This window comes from Podarcis cretensis, assembly GCF_951804945.1.
Source record: "Podarcis cretensis genome assembly, chromosome: 15".
Classification (NCBI taxonomy): Eukaryota; Metazoa; Chordata; class Lepidosauria; order Squamata; family Lacertidae; genus Podarcis; species Podarcis cretensis.
The window spans coordinates 16,987,360-17,007,404 of record NC_137185.1 but is presented as its reverse complement, the minus strand read 5'-3'; positions in this window follow the sequence as shown (position 1 = coordinate 17,007,404).

The window sequence follows — 20,045 nt, the reverse complement described above, 5'->3', positions numbered from 1 at the left end:
GAAACTTACATACATGTTTGATTATATATCCAGTCTGTGTTCCAACATTCACTCAGTAAGCTAAGTAAAAGCCATGTCGGATGAGGTCAATGACCCATCTAGCTCAGCATCCTGTTCTTGCAACATCCAACCAGATGGCCCAATGGGAAATCCACAAGCAGGATCCGGGCATTGCTGCCTCTGCGCTCCATTGACTCTTGAGACAAATGGATACCAATAACAAAAATAGCTGCCTCCAGCTGTGGAAGCAGAGCACAGCCTCCATCATGACAGGTAGCCAAAGACAGCCCTCTACTCCATGAATTCGTCTAACCCTATTTTAAAACCAAACTGGCAACCATCACGGCCTCCAGTGGAAGTGAGTTCCATAGTTTAACTATGCACCAGGTGAAGAAGTTCTTTCTTGATCTGCCCAGAATGTTTCTTCTTAAACCACTTAGAGGTTTTGTTATAATTATTTAATTGTTGTTCCTGTTGTTTATTAAATTTATGGGTCACTTTTTCTTCCCAAAAGCAACTCAAAAGCCAAAGAAACGAAAACCCAAATAGATACATTAGAACAAACAAACATATACATTGAAATACATTAAAAACACTCACCTTTGTGGAGAATTGCCCAGGGTTATTGAGCTTTTTGGGACGCAGGTGGCGCTGTGGGTTAAAGCCTCAGCGCCTAGGGCTTGCCGATCGAAAGGTCGGCGGTTCGAATCCCTGCGGCGGGGTGCGCTCCCGCTGCTCGGTCCCAGCGCCTGCCAACCTAGCAGTTCAAAAGCACCTCCGGGTGCAAGTAGATAAATAGGGACCGCTTACCAGCGGGAAGGTAAACGGCGTTTCCGTGTGCGGCTCTGGCTCTGGCTCTGGCCAGAGCAGCGATGTCACGCTGGCCACGTGACCCGGAAGTGTCTCCGGACAGCGCTGGCCCCTGGCCTCTTAAGTGAGATGGGCACACAACCCCAGAGTCTGTCAAGACTGGCCCGTACGGGCAGGGGTACCTTTACCTTTACCTATTGAGCTTTTTGGAGGGGATTGTTGAGGTTTTTTTTAGGGGGGATTGCCAAAAAAATGTTCAGTACACGCTAAATCCACCTCCCATCTGTCCCATCGCTGGTAGAACTGCAAGTCGCCCGCCCAACTGCCGGAGCATCAGCTAATCAACACCACCCATTGACGCAGCAACCAATAGCACACACAATAGCCGCTGACAGCCTTGGCAGCAACCAATCAAACCTCCACCTTATGCACTACCCATGTATAAGACGACCCCTACTTTTTAGCATGATTTCAAAAGAAAAGAACATAGTCTTATACATGGAAAAGTACGGTATGTTGCAACCACTTCTTGAAAGTTCCAGGGCTGTCCCTAATTGTGCAAACCTTTCTTCCAATTTTACAAAGTGTGGGGCGTGTGGGGGGTGTTTGCTTGGTTGCGAGTGCCACGACATTTGCAAAATGGGCTCGCCTTCCCCCAAACGGTAAGTGGGTCTCATAAACAAAATTGGTTGCGACATATTACATTCTGATGCCTGTAAATGGAGAATAAGAATTTTAAAAGGCTGGCTTGTGCCTACAACACAAACTGTTTCTCCACATCTCCTGGATGCTGATCTTTGTTTGTCATCCAGGAACGAAAATGATTTAGCTGACTCAGCTGTGCTGCTCTGCCCAGCCTCTGTGGGGGCTTGGAAGTCCTGTTTGTGCAATGCCGGGGACTTTGCTGGAAATGCAACAACCCCCCCACCCACAAACACCCAGTAAACAGCTAAGACTCAGCTGCCGGGAGATCAGGCAAGCTCTGCCAGTTGGTACTGCCAGTTGGAAAGTGGTGTGGCTCAGTGGGCTCCTGGATCAGTCTAAGGCAGCAGCTTATAAAATTTATAGGTAAAGGTAAAGGGACCCCTGACCATTAGGTCCAGTTGTGACCGACTCTGGGGTTGAGGCGCTCATCTCACTGTGTTCCATTAAAAGGACCATTAGGTCCAGTCGTGACTGACTCTGGGGCTGCGGTGCTCATCTCTCTCTATAGGCCAAGAGAGCCGGCGTACAGCTTCTGGGTCATGTGGCCAGCATGACTAAGCCGCTTCTGGCGAACCAGAGCACTGCACGGAAACACCATTTACCTTCCCGCCGGAGCGGTACCTATTTATCTACTTGCACTTTGACGTGCTTTCGAACTGCTCGGTTGGCAGGAGCAGGGACCGAGCAATGGGAGCTCACCCTGTCGTGGGGATTCAAACCGCCAACCTTCTGATCGGCAAGTCCTAGGCTCTGTGGTTTAACCCACAGCGCCACCCGCGTCCCTAAACAATTTATATGCTGCTTCATTGAAAAGCAAACAAAACTCAAAGAGGTCTTCAAAAAGATAAAGCAATAAAACCAAGAAAAAAATTACAGCGAAGGGTCAGCTTCAAGCAGTAGCATAGCGTGGGTTGCCAGCACCCACAGCAAGGAAATTATTGCATGGGAGATAAGGTGGGTAGGGAAGAAGGATTTTATTATTATTATTATTATTACTATTATTATTATTATTATTATTATTATTATTACAACTTCTTTCCTTTTTTTTTCTTTTGAATTTTTGTGTCCCTAAGAATTTTGCTCCAGGGCTGCCGTCCCTGCGGCCCTGCCCAAGCTAGACCCCCGGCTTCAAAGGTTCCTGCTTCGCCAGTTAAACTCTGGACAAGCAATCAGGGACAGCCTGTGTGTTTGCAGTTCACAAAATACAAGCAGAAGTGGGATTGTCCACTCTGGGGACCCAGTCTCTGTTCATTTGCTTCTGAATACCAGTTGCTGGAAGCTATAGGAGGGGAGGGGGCTCTTGTGCTTGACTACTGCTTGTCGGCTTCCCACTGAAGGATTTGGGTGGTCACTGGGTGAGAACAGGATGCTAAATGAGATGGACCATTGGCCTGATCCAGAAGGGCTCTTCTTATATTCTTGATTTGGGGACCATCTTAACTATTGTGTCCAGGTGGGCTACACGAAAGACATCAAGTGAACTGTCGCAAGTGTCCCACTGCTGCTGAAGAAAACACTGAGCTAGATGGGCCAGTGGTCTGACTCTGTATAAGACCGTTTCTTCTATTGAGACATGTTGGGAGCTTCCAGTTCATCAATTCTACCTGGCCAGAGAGAAAGAGAGAAAGATGGAACGAGAAAATGGCCATGTTGAGTGAAGGTATACCAATTAGGAGTCCTTACCCTCTGTCTTCACCTGAATTCCAGCCCTGTCTTTATCTCTCTCTTGGCTTGTTAACAAGTTCTGGACACACAGCCTCAGCCCTCCAAAGAGCTTAAACATGGCAGCTTCATCTGATAAGGTCCTCTAGGGGAGCCTGCTTGTTAGCAGCTGCTTCTGAGCAAGCCCCACTAGATGGAGAGGCCTCAGGATCTGGTTAATGTTTAGGTCGTCCTACCTGCAACAGGGATGGTGTCAGGCCAAGTGTTGATTGAGCATCATTGTGAGGAACAGCAGGCAGTCTCCTTAAGCGGGTCTCTTGAGCCTGACATTTAACGGAGCTCAATGGAACACGGAGTTCAATGGGGACACGGGTGGTGCTGTGGGTTAAACCACAGAGCCTAGGACTTGCCAATCAGAAGGTCGGCGGTTCGAATTCCCTGCTCTGGTTCGCCAGAAGCGGCTTAGTCATGCTGGCCACATGACCCAGAAGCTGTATGCTGGCTCCCTCGGCCAATAAAGCGAGATGAGCGCCGCAACCCCAGAGTCGGTCACGACTGGACCTAATGGTCAGGGGTCCTTTTATCTTTTAATGGAACACGGAGCACCATTTCTTCATTCATGTGGGATCCAGCCAACCTCTCTGCTGAAGTTGCAGGCGTTGTGTTCAAGAGTAGGACGCTTGCTCAAGAGACACTTGTTCCATTTCTTCTCTACCCCACTCCTACCCCTGAGGGTTTAAGGGTGGGCAAAAATGTGTCAAATGATAAAACCACAATTACAAATAAATCCTCACTTGGCCCTGAAGCTCAGGCTCAAGCTTTTAGCGAGTGTCCATGAAGATAATTAATTTATGTAAAAACATTTCTTTCATTTATTTATCATTGCATTTGTCCTGTCTTTTTCTCCAAGGAGCTCAAGTTGGTGTGCATGGTTCTCCCCCTCCTCACTCAGTCCACATAACAACCTGTGAGATAGGTTGTGCTGAGAGGCAGTGGCTTGCCCAAGGTCACCCAGTGAGTTTCATGGCTGAGGGGGGTGGGGATTTGAACCCTGGTCTCTCCCAGGTCCTGGTCTGCTATGCCACACTGATTCTCCAGACTGCTTTTTAAAAAAAATATTAATAATACAAAATCAACATAAAAGCACTGAAACAGTATAATAATGAACAGTAAGCCAGTATTAGGGATTCAGCAGTGGCAGAACAACGCCGAGTGCCTGTATTCCTTTCCCAAGACTCCAGTCCTCATGATTCTAAGCGCAGTTCTGTTTAAACAGAAACAGACAAAATGTCTCCATGCAACCAGGAGAGAAACAGCACAGAGTGCTGCTGCTGCTGCTGCTTCCAGTGGAAACTCTCTTTCTTCCTAAGGTGGGAGTTGCAGCCCTTGGAGTGCGTCAGCTCTGGGGAGGGAGCGGCCTACCCAGGGCCTGCCCTGTGGAAAACAGCCCAGCTCCTCTTCCAGCTGCAGGTGGCCTCAGTGACCGGCCGACTGGTTGGCTGGCGGCCGATGCCCAGGCTGGCTTTCAGAGTCAGCACTTTCCACGCCTCGCACTGTTTTCTTTCCACGCTGGGTTTTCTCCTGCTGGGCGAAGGCTTCTGAACGGTTTCCAACAGAAACTTTCCAGTCCCTTCTTTCTTTCTTTCTTTCTTTCTTTCTTTCTTTCTTTCTTTCTTTCTTTCTTTCTTTCTTTCTTCTCTTTTTCTTTCTTTGCCTCCATCCTCTGGGCTCTGGCTGACTCTTCTGCAAAGGAGCTGGCCTGCCATGAAAGCCGTCCACACAATGGGTGCTTGTGCCAGGCAGCTCCTTCTGAAGGACCACCCCCCTAGGTACAGTGCTTTTTCCTGGGGGACGCAGGGGGACACATACTCCTAAACATTTTGTGAATCTTTGGACTTTTGTCCATTTACTGTATTTATTTTTTCCAGATTTGAACTATAAAATGGTGGTTTTCTAGAGTCAAAATGAGAGCACCCCTAAACATTTTTAAGGGGGGAGCACTGGCTAGGTATAATAAAGAGGGCAAACTTTTTCCTGGAGCAGCTAAAACCTGGTTCTTCCTCCTGCTTGAAGTCCAGTGGGAGAGCGGGGTAGGGTAGATGGAGTAAGGGGTGGGGTGAAATGGCAGGAAATGTGACCGGGGGCTTTGCACCCTGAGCTTCAGGGGACACTTTTCCAGCTCAAAGGCTGCATCTGCTCAGGGGGCATGTCTTGGGGGGGCCACATGACAGTGATGGACGGGACTATAAGCAAAAGGGGGTGGGGAAATGGATGTAGCTTCAAGCTTAAGAAGAGTCTGCTGGATCAGACCCATGGCCCGTCTAGTCCAGCATCCTGCTCTCACAGTGGCCGAATTGCCTGCGGGAAACCCACAAGCAGGATTTGAGCACAAGCGCCCTCTCCCCTCCTGTGGTTTCCAACAACTGATATTCAGAAGCATGGCTTCCTCCAACTACGGAGACAGAGAGCATAGCCATCATGGTTTGTAGGCACTGATAGCCCTAATCTACAGGATTGACAAGACGAATTGCCGGCAGCCCAGAAAGGCTCTGGCAAAATCCCCCATCTCCTCAGGCAAAGAGCCATAGCATTTCTGAATCCTTGGCACAGGCCCCACTGCCACCCTCAAGATGAGGCCACAGGGACTGGCATGTGGCCACCCCTCCCTGTTTTCTAGGCATAAATATTTTCCCGATAAATCCAGGGCAGGTGATAAGAAACAGTCACACAGACACAGACTCGCAAGGGCATTTGGGGACAGCTGTTTCAGATCACCCACCCACCCAACAAGGACTGAGTGGGATGAGCTGAAAAAGCCATCATGGAAACTGTGACTCATCTAACGCAGCCCCTCGTAGCAGCAGCACAACCACCAAGCTGGGGGTGGGGTGGAATTGAACAGTGGGAAGAGCAGAGAGAGCTGCGTCACTAAGGCAGTGACCCTGAATGCACTTACTCATGAGTAAGACCTGCCGGACTTCAACCCCACGTTGAACATTTGTGAGGTTGTGGGATGCGGGTTCCGATCGGATTGGCGCCCGGGTTTCCAACTCGTCTCAATCTCTGCCAGACTTCAGTTCCACAGCTGGGAAATGAAGCCATGCAGCTTTGGGTTGTGCTGCTCCCTACCCCCACCCCTCCCGTTCCCCAAGGCACAGGCAGGGGGCTTTACCATCACCCCCCTTTCTCATTCATAAAGTTGTGCGCAGAAGAAGAAGAAACCAACAGATTGCCTGTGTCTCGCAGAGAGTGATAGAAAACGAGTAACAAACAGAGGAAACAATTGTTCCTCTGGTGGCCAAGGGGAAGTCAGAGTAGATTATTCAAGGTGCAAATGAAGAGCACCAATTAAAAGATTGACTTGTTTTGGGATGTCTGTACCCTGGTCTTGGATGCATAACCTTGTGTAACCGAATCAGTCGTGGATGTTGTACAGTGGTACAGTGGTGCCCCGCAAGACGAATGCCTCGCAAGACAAAAAACCCGCTAGACGAAAGGGTTTTCCATTTTTTGAGGTGCTTCGCAAGATGAATTTCCCAATGGGCTTGCTTCGCAAGACGAAAACGTCTTGCGAGTCTTGCAATTTTTTTCGCTTTTTTCTCCCTTTTTCTAAGCCGCTAAGCCGCTAATAGCCGCTAAGCCGCTAATAGCGCTAATCCGCCAAGCCGCTAATAGGGTTGCTTCGCAAGACGAAAAAACCGCTAGACAAAGAGAATCGCGGAACGGATTCTTTTCGTCTTGCGAGGCACCACTGTACCTTGGGTTAAGTACTTAATTCGTTCTGGAGGTTCGTACTTAACCTAAAACTGCTCTTAACCTGAAGCACCACTTTAGCTAATGGGGCCTCCTGCTGCCGCCGTGCCGCTGGACCACGATTTCTGTTCTCAACCTGAAGCAAAGTTCTTAACCTGAAGCACTATTTCTGGGTTAGCGGAGTCTGTAACCTGAAGTGTATGTAACCTGAAGCGTATGTAACCTGAGGTACCACTGTACTGTGGTCGCTGGTTTTATCATAACAACAGCAACCATACAGCTTCTATATGTAGGAGAGATGCACCTCACACAGCAATATGTCTTCACGGAATTCATTTTTATAAAGACCATCTTAGACTAAGGACTGGTTAACTACAGCAACAAATTCTCCCCCTTTCTTTGCAACGTGCACAATATCTTTTTTTCTGTTTTGTTTTCAACATGGGTACTATTTCTTGTTTCTTCTTCTTTCTCGTGTCTTTTCATATTGTGTGCGCTTTTTAATTTTGTACTTTTAATTTTTCAATAGAGAATATAAAATAAAAACACAGCAAAATGTCTTGGGTTGGCGCTGGGACACCAGACAAGCCACTCGATACTTCCAAGAGTTTGGTGCCCATAAAATAGGCAAAGGCTCATTTATAGCAAATGAAGACTGGCCGGGGGAGGGGAGAAGATCTCACATGCACCATGCTCTGCAATGCACCCAGATGCCTCATAAGCGTAGTAATGGGGGGGGGGGAGGTTAAGGTGGGGAAAATTTGAGGAGATCAGGGGCCTGCTGCAGAAGCCCCACCTCCCTTCAAGGCCCCTCCAGGCATGTAAGCCCCAGAGCTTGTTGGCTGGCCAAAACTGCCTGTTCATGGGTGATTTTCCGAGCCAGGACTCTGGAAAATGTGGAGGGATCATGATCGGGGAAAGAGAAAAGAGGATCTTTCACTTTGAACTGTGCGTATTTCTCTCACCACTCAGTAACGGCAGCCAACCCTCATGCAGCTGGGATGGGAGGCCGGCAACTTGTAATTTTGCCACTCCATTGACTGGCCTACAACTAGGGGAAACAGCTGCAGCTGGAATTAGGAAACAGGAAAGCCGAGTGGACAGGCTCTTCCCCCTGCACTTGGTCTCTCTCTCTCTCTCTCTCTCTCTCTCTTTCTCTCTCTCTTTTCGCTTTTATCCATCACAATGCCAGCACGATTCTTGCCACTCTTGCTCTATCACTGGGGGGCAAAATGTTTGGCCCATGAGCCACATCTGAGTATGGGAAACCCGCTGTGAAGGTGGGAATTCAATTCAGTTTGCATTTAAAGACACAGCGACCTAAACTTCACATTCCAAAATGAGATGTGGACCAAAACACAGAACTATTCCATGGCATCTGAAATTCACTGGATTTTGCAGCCAAGTAAGGTGTGCAGAAATGTACTTGCCAGGGCAAAGTGTGCATCAAGATGAATGAAAACAACATGCCGTGCATCGTTGAATAGTAGAATTGTCATACAAGGGGCTTTGCAAAACTGCTTGTTAGGCAAAACTGCACACACAATAGTGTGGATACAGTGGTACCTCTGGTTAAGAACTTAATTTGTTCTGGAGGTCCGTTCTTAACCTGAAACTGTTCTTCACCTGAGGTACCACTTTTAGCTAATGGGGCCTCCTGCTGTTGCTGCGCCGCCGCTGTGAGATTTCTGTTCTCATCCTGAAGCAAAGTTCTTAACCCGAGGTACTATTTCTGGGTTAGTGGAGTCTGTAACCTGAAGCGTCTGTAACCCGAGGTACCACTGTATTATTTGGAAAAATTCACCCTAAAATGCTGGTGAGGATGTTTTACATTTTTTAAGTTCACAAACTGATATGAAAATGTGCAGAACTGACCTTGAGGTTGGAAATATGAGAAACTGAGAGGAAAGGAACTTGACAGATTGTCCCGCCCTTAATTTGTATGGGCCATAAATAATGTTCCGGGCAACACTGGCATCCTGTGGGGATCTGTCAACCTTGTGAGGCATCCCATGGGCATCACCATCACCAGGGCAGTAGGACCATGTGTCATGTGGTCATTAAGCTGCAGCTGGTTCACTGAAGGCTCCCTGAAGGGACTGCTGCAGCCACAATTGTCTTGCTCACCAGAAGTGGGTGAGACAAGCAGTGGTAAATTGGCAGATTCCTTGGCAAACAGCTTGAGAGATGGATGGAAAACACTGCCTGTCTGGATCTGCCAAGGGGGTGTCAGAAGCTCCTGCAGCCAATTGGAAGTTGCGGAACCTGTGTCAGGCGATAGGGTTCCAAAGAATGTTCACAAACCAGAACACTCACTTCCAGGTTTGTGGCTTTCAGGAGCCAAAATGTTCTACTTGCAAGGCATACACTGTCCACTGCTCTTACAGATGGAGGTTTCACTCACTTCAATTGCTAATACCATGTGTCCTCTACGAATTTATCTATCGGAATGTGTGCACTTTAAAAAGAAAAACTGGTGAAGAGGCCCTCTGTTGCCCTGCATCACATTCAGTGCCTCTCGTCCCCCCTGGAGTGCTGTTTTGCTCCAAGAATATTTATAAGGCCTTCCCAGGCCCTTCCTTAATCATTCCTGAACTTTGTCCCTGTGACTCTCTCTTAATCAGCCCCTTCAGCTGCAGAATTATTTGTGTAGCTCCCAAGCTCCTCCAGTTGGCTTCGATCTTCCCCCGTAATGAGGAATTAGTGGCAGCGAGGTTGGCTTTTCACACAGAAACACACACATACACAAACAGTGCCTTTTTTTGGATTGCTGCTTAAAAACAGGAGCCGGGAGTTAGAAGTGCAAATATTATGATAAACAAGTATAATAAACAGAACTTCGGGAGGGGAAACCAGACCTTCTGTCCCAAGGCATCTGCCAACCCCTCACAAAGCGACTGCAGAGAAGCTTCTCCCTCGAGGGAGGATTGTGCTGCGACAGACCTGGGGAAGGAAGGACGAGGGACAAGATTGCTCTGCATCTTAATGGGAGCCCAGCTAATTCACCCTTCCTGAGACAGTGCACAAAGTGAGATGCAGCTACACCGCAAAACTCACACCTTTCCAAATCTTGGCTTTCCAACCAAAGTCAAAAAACAAGCGCATCATATATTAGAATAACGTGTGCATAAAGTGGACCATTAGGTCCAATCGTGGCCGACTATGGGGTTGCGGTGTTCATCTCGCTTTATTGGCCGAGGGAGCCGGTGTACAGCTTCTGGGCCTTGTGGCCAGCATGACTAAGCCGCTTCTGGCAAACCAGAGCAGCGCACGGAAACGCCGTTTACCTTCCCGCTGGAGTGGTACCTATTTATCTACTTGCACTGTGACATGCTTTTGAACTGCTAGGTTGGCAGGAGCAGAGACCGAGCAACGGGAGCTCACCCCGTTGTGGGGATTCGAACAGCCAACCTTCTGATCGGCAAGTCCTAGGCTTTGTGGTTTAACCCACAGCACCACCCGCGACCTATTAGTGAAAGGAATATGCAAATAAGCATTCCATTAGGGGGAATTGCTTGGCCGAAATGTGTACATTGAGTTCCATTTCCACAGTGAAGGTTTCTGGGTTTGAATGATGGAGGCAGGAGGCAGGCAGGGAGTAGGCAACCCCCTGGAGACATGCCTTGTACGGACTCGATGAGGATCCTTTCCCATCTCCAGACATAGGGCATTTCTGACCACCCTCCCTGGACCACTTGGCTCCATCATCTCAGCATGCTGCAGGTTTCTGGAGACCTCAGATGTTGCTACCTCCATGTCTGACTGGATCCGGCAAACTTTTGCTGGCATCACTCCAGCAGGGTGAACTTCCGAGTCTTACAGGTAGCCAAGACAGCCCCGTCTATCCCACCAATCTGCCATCTGGCCACTGCACAGGCCTTGGCAGAAAGCTCAGCCTAGTCCTTGCAGCAAAGGCCTGGGACATCTGGTTCCAATCGGGCTGCCCGTTTGCAACTCTCTGGCCTCTCCCCCTCCTCCTGGTCTGCTCGAGTGGAAAGATTTTGTAGGAGCAAAGTTCTCGGTAAATCACCGGGACGACTGCAGCGCCAGGCATCGCTGGAGGCTCATTTTTCATAGGAAAGCTCTGAAAGCAAACAGTGGGCAGTGGGGGAACTTGCTGCGCTCAGCAAGAAATCCCAGCTGCCCCCTGCCAATGCCCAGCCCCTGGGAAATGTGCCTCACTCAGAGCCGCTGGCGTAGGATTCTGCGCAGGCCAAGGCTTGGCTTTGCCATGACAAACACTGGTGGAGTTGCAGGTCATTCCCCCTCCATCATTAACAGGCAGGGCTGGCCCCACAAGGCCACTTTCATGACAAGGGGGTCTACACTGCAGAAAATCAACTAGGAGTCAGTGCACGAATGGAAGGAAAGGGGAAACCCTTTGACACTGTTGCCACTTAGCTGTCTATCAGGGATTCTTTATATACGGTATATATTCTTTATACAGTCATACGTTGGATCCTGAACGCCTTGTGAGTCAAATGTTTTGGCTCCCAAATGCCGCAAACCCAGAAGTGACTGCTCCAGTTTGCGAATGTTCTTTGGAACCTGAACGTCTTATGCAACTTCCACAGCTTCCAGTTGGCTGCAGCAGCTTCCTGCAGCCAATCGGGAGCTGCGCCTTGGTTTCTGAAAGTTTTGGAAGTCGAACGGACTTCCAGAACGGATTCCGTTCGACTTCTGAGGCTCCACTGTATACTTATTCAAAGATATATATATAAATACCCATTACAAAGTATCTTTTTATAATATACTGAGATATAACAACAACTTTAGTCTAAAGGAGAATAAAGTCAGAAGGAAGAAAAGACAAGGGAAGAAGAAACTTAAAGAAAGCGAAAGTAAGAAAAAAGGAAAAGAAAGGAAAATAAAGGTAAAGAAGAAAATAAAAATAAAAGGACTTCCGGCTCTCTGTCCTGTAGCGACACACAGTATTCATTCTGTAAGATCCAACCATTCTATCTTCTATAAAGCAGAATTTTTTCAATCCTCAAATCCAGATATTACAAGTTCATTTTCTCTTTCACGCAAAAAGTCCGTAAGAAATTTCCAATCCTTAACAAAAGTAATGATTTTTCTCTAATTAAACGTGTTGACTTTGTCATCTCAGCCAAGTCCAATAGTTTTATCAGCCATTCCTCTATAGTGGGTAGCAGTGCCGTCAGCAGCAGCCATGGAGAGACCATGGAGAGACAATGGGATGCTCCCTTGCAGCCACAACTGCCATCACTCCGGACAAGCGCGGGCTCATCCTCCTCCCTGAGCTCAGCAGAAGCAGCTCTGGCAGAGGAAACAGGGACATTCTGGGATCAAATCAGAAGCCAGGATGGCTTTCATAATTCTAGGACTTACCCTGGAAAATCGGGACACTTGGAGGGTTTGGGTTTATTAACTATGGTTAACATTAGACACGGCTTAGTGTTATGCAAAAGCCAGGCCATTGTATCTGTCTTCACCTACAGAGCAAACTTTTCCCAACACATTTGGGAGCCAGACCCAGGAAGAGATGACCAGGAGCTGCTTTTGCCCATTTTTGAGCTACCAGGGATGTTACAAAAAGTGTGGGTTTGGTTTTTTTCTCCCTTTCCCTTCTCAGACTGGAAAAAGGAGTCGGTCAGCATTTCTTCCCCTCTCAAGAAACCAATACCCTTTTTGCGGCACTCTGCCCCTGTTGACCCCCCTCCTTACTCAGCAAAGTTCCCTTTCTGCTTTTGGGTACCTAAGCAATCTGCATCTGTTGGCACACAGCTTACTCGTTCCTCCCAAAGACATCATAACACAATAACATGGAGTACTGTTCCCAGGCCTCCTCCTCTCCTCTGAACTTTCCAGAATTCCACCAGGCATCATGGGAGGTCCCTCCCCTGGCAAATCAGAGGGGATGGCTGCCAAAAATAACTCCCTTTCATATGACGGGAAATTATGTGTCCACTCCTGGGCTCCAGCCTCGCTCTTGCCTGTCCCCTCCATGACCATCCGTTGTGCTTCCCTTTTTTCTGAAGCTGCCATGGCCCATCGAGGTCCCCTTGCCCTGTTCTGAGAAGTGCCTGCTGGGATGATTTATGGAACTAGTTTCAGCCGTGCAAAATGATTCCCTTAATTAAAATGCCAGGTCCCCTCCGCCTACACATGAGCAGGCCTACACACACGACCCAAGAGGAGGGGCTGCAGAACTCCACACCCTCTAATATTTCTCTGATGAAAATACAGTGGTACCTCGGGTTACATACGCTTCAGGTTACAGACTCTCCTAACCCAGAAATAGTACCTTGGGTTAAGAACTTTGCTTCAGGATGAGAACAGAAATTGTGTGGCGGGGGCACTGCGGCAGTGGGAGGCCCCATTAGCTAAAGTGGTGCTTCAGGTTAAGAACAGTTTCAGGTTAAGAACGGACCTCCGGAACGAATTAAGTACTTAACCCGAGGTACCACTGTAGGGGAAAGCGGGACATTCCGGGATCAAATCAGAAATAGGGACAGCTTCTGTAAATCCGGTACTGTTCCTGGAAAATAGGGGCACTTGGAGGGTCTGGAACTTTGTGTTTCTTCAAGAGGGTCAGCTATGCTGAAGGGAGGTGAATTCATAGCCGAAATCAGGATCTCAGACTCTTACTTGGTTCTCGGCTGATTAATGGAGAAGCCCAAACAGGCCTGGAAAAACCACATTGATTCATGGCTTGTCTTTGGAAAACCCTGAACGCAAATCTTGCTGTTGTGCTGGCTGAGAGCAGAGCCGTTGAAGGAAGTGGTGGGATTAGACCTGCCAGGGAGCAGCAGATGAGAAGCCTCGTGTGTCCCAGATCATCTCCACAGCCAGGCCCAGGGAGCCTGAGCTTTGGAGAGCATCACACAGTGAGATAAAACAGTCCCCCATCTGGCCGGTGCTGGATGGGGGGCAGAGGGGAGAGAAGCAGTGGGAAAGCAAGTGCTATTTATCGTGGGAACCAACACTTCCCTGGCCCACAGCAAGGTGTGAGGGAGAAGCAGGCCGTAATTCTCCAGGCTCATAAGCAGGCGGGTTCCTGTTGTTGGCCTGGCTGGCATCCCATCATATCAAATTCCCATTGTCTCCCAATTAAAATCTGTGCTTCGGTCTGCTCCCAAGATGTCTCAGTTTCATTATCTCTCTCTGGACTTCCTAAAGCCCAAGGTTGCTGACCCAAGGTTGCTGACTGAGAGCCAGTGTGGTGTAGTGGTTAAGAGTGGTAGACTCGTAATCTGGTGAACCGGGTTCGCGTCTCTGCTCCTCCACATGCAGCTGCTGGGTGACCTTGGGCTAGTCACACTTCTATGAAGTCTCTCAGCCCCACTGACCTCACAGAGTGTTTGTTGTGGGGGAGGAAGGGAAAGGAGAATATTAGCCGCTTTGAGACTCCTTCGGGTAGTGATATAGTGGGATATCAAATCCAAACTCTTCTTCTTCTTCTGACAGCCTTGTGGTCTGTGACCACAGCCTTGTGGTCTGTGAAGGGTTAATTAATGACAGGCGATGGTTTGGATACAATGCCCAACTATGGTTTACTGCAGCTTCCCAAACTTAGGTCTCCAGCTGTTATTGGACTACAATTCCCATCATCCCTGACCACTGGTCTTACTAGCTAGGAATTATGGAAGTTGTCATCCAAAAACTGCTTAAGACCCAAGTCTGGGAAACCCTAAATTAGTGTAACAACCATCTGGCTTTTAGAAGACATCTGAATGCAGCCCTGTATAGGGAAGTTTTTAATGATTGGTGTTTTACTGTGGTTTTATAATTTGTTGGAAGCTGCCCAGAGGGTCTGGGGCAACACAGTCCGATGGGTGGCATATAAATTATTATTATTAATTATTATTATTATTATTCTCACAAGTCTCAGGTTCATGTGCTCCTCCTTCCCAAAAAAGACAGTGAGGAGTATTCCATGAACCACAGTTTAGTGAAACATCCAAACCCTAAACTGTGGTTGAACTGAACCATGGTTTATTGAAACAAGTCAACTTCATAAACCATGGAGTGAAGTTAGCTCTGCCCAGTAAAAAAAAGTTAAGACCACACACAGTTTGGTAATAATGATAAGCTTTTGGAAGTAAAAATCTCCAACCTCCTTCTTGCAGGTACCCCCTGGAGGTAAAGAGAGTGGAGTGCTTTATAAATTACCATGATGATCGAGGATGAGTAATAATATTGCCCATTGAGACTGGTGGGGTGGAAGGCAGGGAGGCTAACAGGAGGTGGAGCCAGAGCCAGAAATAGGTGGATCCAACTATTTCTAGGGTTGTCTGCCTCCTCATCTTCCTCTCCCCCATCCCCTGCTGAATTCTACAAGGTCAACAGGGACATTAGAAAGCAAGGAACTGGCAGGCAGTGCTGGCACCTCCTGTCATGGTCTGGTTCAAGGGCGATTGAAGTCCCGGCAGGGGACGTCAGGACCGGGGGCAAGATGACAGAGTGGGAGCAGGAATGGGGGTCCAGAAGCCAGGCTTCAGGAAGCCAAGGGTCCAAAGGTCAGGAAGCAAGGAGTCATGAAGTCAGGGGTCCGAGGATCAAGAAGCAGGGAGTCAAGAAGCCGAGGTTCAAGGATCAGGAAGCAAGAAGCCAAACACAGCAAGGCAGGAAGCGTGTTTTGACCTTATATCCCTTCCCAGCTCTTGCCACCAGGTGCTGTGAGTTACCAATCGGCCTCACCTGTGAGGCCGCGCCTTGCCTCTTCAGAACAAACTTAGGAAGGCCCCAGTCCTGCAAAGTCCTATTGGTCACAGGGCCTGGCTCCTGCATGCACACCTGACACCTCCTGGGCTGGTTGCAATTGGAGAACTGTACAGCTGTAAAGGACCACAAGAGTTATCTAGTCCAAACCCCTGCAATGCAGGAATCACAGCTGTAAGTAGGAAGGGAGGCAGGTGGGGCCGGCTGAGGGCTGACTGAGGTTGGTGAGGCAGTGCCCCATACTCCTTAATGGACCAGCCTCCAGTACAGTTGCCAGCAGAAACTTTTTCCTTCTGGCCTTGCGGGAAGCCGACATCCCATTTTACAGATGAAGCACACTGATCCTGCCTTGCCTTGTCACTCTCCAGCCAATGGACCACACAGGATGCTGACAGTAGCAGTGACTGGGGGTGGGGGTGGGGAGGCATTATTAATTCCATTTTGTTTATTGTTCCTAAGATTAGCTTTTTGGGACAAAGTCCCACTTCTCCTCTGCATGTTCTAGGACAGCATTCGAGGGTGGAAGAACCAGAAGGCTTTGCCGCTAAATTAAAATCTAATGAGAACGGGGTGGAAGGGGAGGGGTCGTGAATTAAAGCAGCGGCAGTAGCCAGTCGGCCAGTCCCTCCCAGGCATGGAGGCTGTGGTTGCTTTTCAAGACGGTCTTCCAAGAGAGATTTGCTCTCACCCTCCTGGTGTGCGTGGGCTTCAAACCCCTGCCCTGTAACTTGAACCCCCGTGCCCTCGCCTCCTCCCCCAGGCCCCAAACCATTTTATCGGAGTGGGTCCCCAGATTCCCTCGGTCCCTAACCAGCATGTAAACCCTGGGAGCCTAAGCACTGCCCCTGGCATTAATCACCCGTAATAGAAACCAGAACTGGCTCTCAGCCCCGGCTGAGTCAAGGCGACTTTTAAAGAAGGAGAAGAAAATACACTCGCACACTTTGGAAAATATACACATAAGCCTGGAAATGGTGCATGAAAGAAATTCCAGTCAGGCTACTTTGAAAGAATTAGCGCTCTCTCCCCCGCTTTCTCTCTCTCCTTAATGTAACTGGAAAAACATAAAGAGAGCAAAAATAGGAGCGATGATAATCTCCAAGGAAAAACAAAATGCAACTTTTCCAATCTGTTGTTCAAAACCCAAGACTGGCAGTCTGAACTGGGGGTGGGGGTGGGGGCGGGCAGGCAGGCACCCAAGATGTTGGGTAAGAAGACTGATTTCATGGGCACAGCCATAAAATCGACTTGATATCAACGCTTCTCCCAAGATGCGACGCCTTCAGAACAAGCGGCTTCCCACTGTTTTGTTTGCCCACAAACCACTTTTCCTTCAAAGTGGCATAAAAACATGAAATCTAAAATAGCAACAGTGAAATGAATTTTATTTTATTTTTAATGGACATCGAGAAGCAAAACATCTCAGCTGACAAAGAGCAGTGAGGCTGGCGAATAATCAGTGGGCAAGACAGCAAAAGGGTCTTTCGTGGCAAGAGGGCTTTGGCCCAGTGGTTACAACATCTGCTTGGCATGCTAAAGTCCCCCGGTTCCATCCCTGGGGGATCCAGATGACAATGACCTTTGCCTGAAGACCCAGAAAGTCGTTGCCAGTCAGTGCAGGCAGAACTGAGGCAGATGGGTCAAGATGTCGGACTAAATTTAAGGTGGGTTCCTGTGTTCTTGAAGAGGCTATTCACCACTAAGTGGGCAGCCTGTAGCGAAGGGTCTGCAGGAATTTCCAGTGGGAGGGAGTTCCACCGCTCTGGTGCTGTTACTGAGAAGGCCCTGCCTGCCCTGAGTCCTTGCAAACCACACCTCCAACTGTGACAGCTCCCGAGCAAAGTCCCACATGGAAAGCCCAGGGGGTGTAGTCTCTCTGTAAGACCTTTACACATCTAATCTATGCATCATGCCTCAGAAAACCAGTGACTTAGGCTGTTGCCTTCTAGACTTGCTTGTCGAGCAGTAGGATGTGGGGCACAAGGTGGACACCATGCTTTCATTGTAAGGTGTGATAGTTTCATGGGTGTAGCTAGGATTGGGGGGGCAGGACTTTGTTAGAGGGGGCAGGGCTTTTGTTGGGGAGCAGAAGCAATGTGATTGGTCAGTTAAATATTTCTATTGTTTTACCTGATCTAGGGGGGCACCTGCCCCCCAGGCCCCCCTCGGCTATGCCCATAGATAGTTCTGTCCTAAAACCTACAGAAAGCCAGTCATCCTCTAAGACAGTTGGCCAACCTGTGACCTGTATGTGGCCCCCGCCTTACTGTATGTGGCCCCCAACACCTTTTTAAGCTGCCCCACTCTTCCGCCCTGCCAGGGTTCCTTCTTCCCTGTTGATTTCCTTCTTTAAAAAACCAACAACAGGCTTTTAACAACAGTTTCCCCCTCTTTCTATGGAGTTTCAGAATAATTGGAAGTGTCAGGAGCTTCTTAAAAGAGAATTATAATTGAGTTGTGTGGCCTCGGGAGAACTTTCTGACTTGGCCAGCTTCTGCTGTGTGTATGGACAAGCCCCCGAACATCAGAAAGGAATTGAATTCACTTTCTTTCTTGTAGCTGTCTTGGTCTGTTGCACTAAGATAAATGCTAGACGTACTTCAGCAGTGGCGCCTTGGGGTGGGGTGGCAGAGCAGCACTGGCAACCTTTCTGTGGCAGTGGCACGGCAGGCGCCCAGATGTGGAGGGGAAGAAAGACCCAACTGGGGAGGTTTGGGGAGCTCTGGATTGGTCATGGTGGTGGGTGTACCTGTGGGGCTGCAGGTGCCAAGCTGAATCCTTTGCAACCTCCCCTGCTGCCATCCCTTGTCTGTGTCATCCCTTGTCTTCCAGCTGCCATAAGAAAGCTGCAGAGATAGTGCAGGACAGTGCGCACCACGGAAATGACATCTTTCAGCTTCTGCCTTCTGGAAGAAGGTTCAGGGTTATAAAGACTAGGACTAGCCACCTGAGAAACAGTTTCTATCCAAATGTGATTTTGGTTTTAAACACAGTGTAAGATAGTCTTTATGTGAGTATATTGTATTCACTTATGGGGTATCAGAGTTTTTAGGGTTTAACCAGGCTGGGATAGCTGGGATAGCAGGCTTGTGGGGTTTTGAATGTCTGATATAGGTTTTTTCAATGTTGTTGTTCTGTATGGGACAATGACAATAAAGATTATCGTATCGTATCGTATCGTCTGGGTAGATAGAGCACCATGACCTCTCTCCCCTCTCCACCACCCATCCAGTGGTGCTCCTGCTGGTATATGTCTTTGAGGGCAGCCCCATAAACACTTCTGAGTAGGGAAAGAAGGATCTGTCAGTGTTGGTTCCCTGTTTCTCATTTTCCCAATCTTATATTCAGTCCTTCACGTTTTACTTGAATTTGTTATTGTTGTTGTTTTTCTTTCTTTTTTTTAATAATATTTATTAAAAATTTTCCAGAATAAAAAGGAAAGATAGCAAGAAAGAAAGAAAAAACAGATATGATTTACACTTGGTTTCAGTGGCATCTTTCCCGTACTTCCACCCCTCCCCCTCTTGTATTCCATTTCCCTTAAATTGATTCCACAGATTCTTACCCCAAATTTTAAAACCTTATTTGTAATTTTAAATAACCCATTTATTCCAAATTAATTTATCTTATTTATCTTAATGAACCATTTCTCCTTATATTTTATATAATTCCCTAAGATCGACCCCATTTCCCTTCCACGAATTCCCCTATTTTCAAACAACAAACATGAAAAAAGAAAAGAAAGAAATAATATATAATTTTACAGCCTTTGGATTCCAAATCTCTCCCCCCCCCCCATTCCCCGGTTCCAATCCCCAAAGTTCATCCATTGTCTACTGCCAGCCTGGTGTATCCACGTCTATATCTCAACTCCACTTTGCCGTCTTTTGATAGCTTTTAATTTCAGAAAGCTATGGTTTTCCCAGTAGTGATGTATGGAAGTGAGAGCTGGACCATAAAGAAGGCTGATCGCCGAAGAATTGATGCTTTTGAATTATGGTGCTGGAGGAGACTCTTGAGAGTCCCATGGACTGCAAGAAGATCAAACCTCTCCATTCTGAAGGAAATCAGCCCTGAGTGCTCACTGGAAGGACAGATTGTGAAGCTGAGGCTCCAGTACTTTGGCCACCTCATGAGAAGAGAAGACTCCCTGGAGAAGACCCTGATGTTGGGAAAGATGGAGGGCACAAGGAGAAGGGGGCGACAGAGGACGAGATGGTTGGATAGTGTTTTCGAGGTTACCAGCATGAGTCTGACCAAGCTGCGGGGGGCAGTGGAGGACAGGAGTGCCTGGCGTTCTCTGGTCCATGGGGTCACAAAGAGTCGGACACGACTAAACGACTAAACAACAACAATTTCAATCCAATCTCGAAAATTTCAAGTCCAATCTCGAAAAAACTCTCAGAAAAAGTCATTGTTCTTCCATCCAG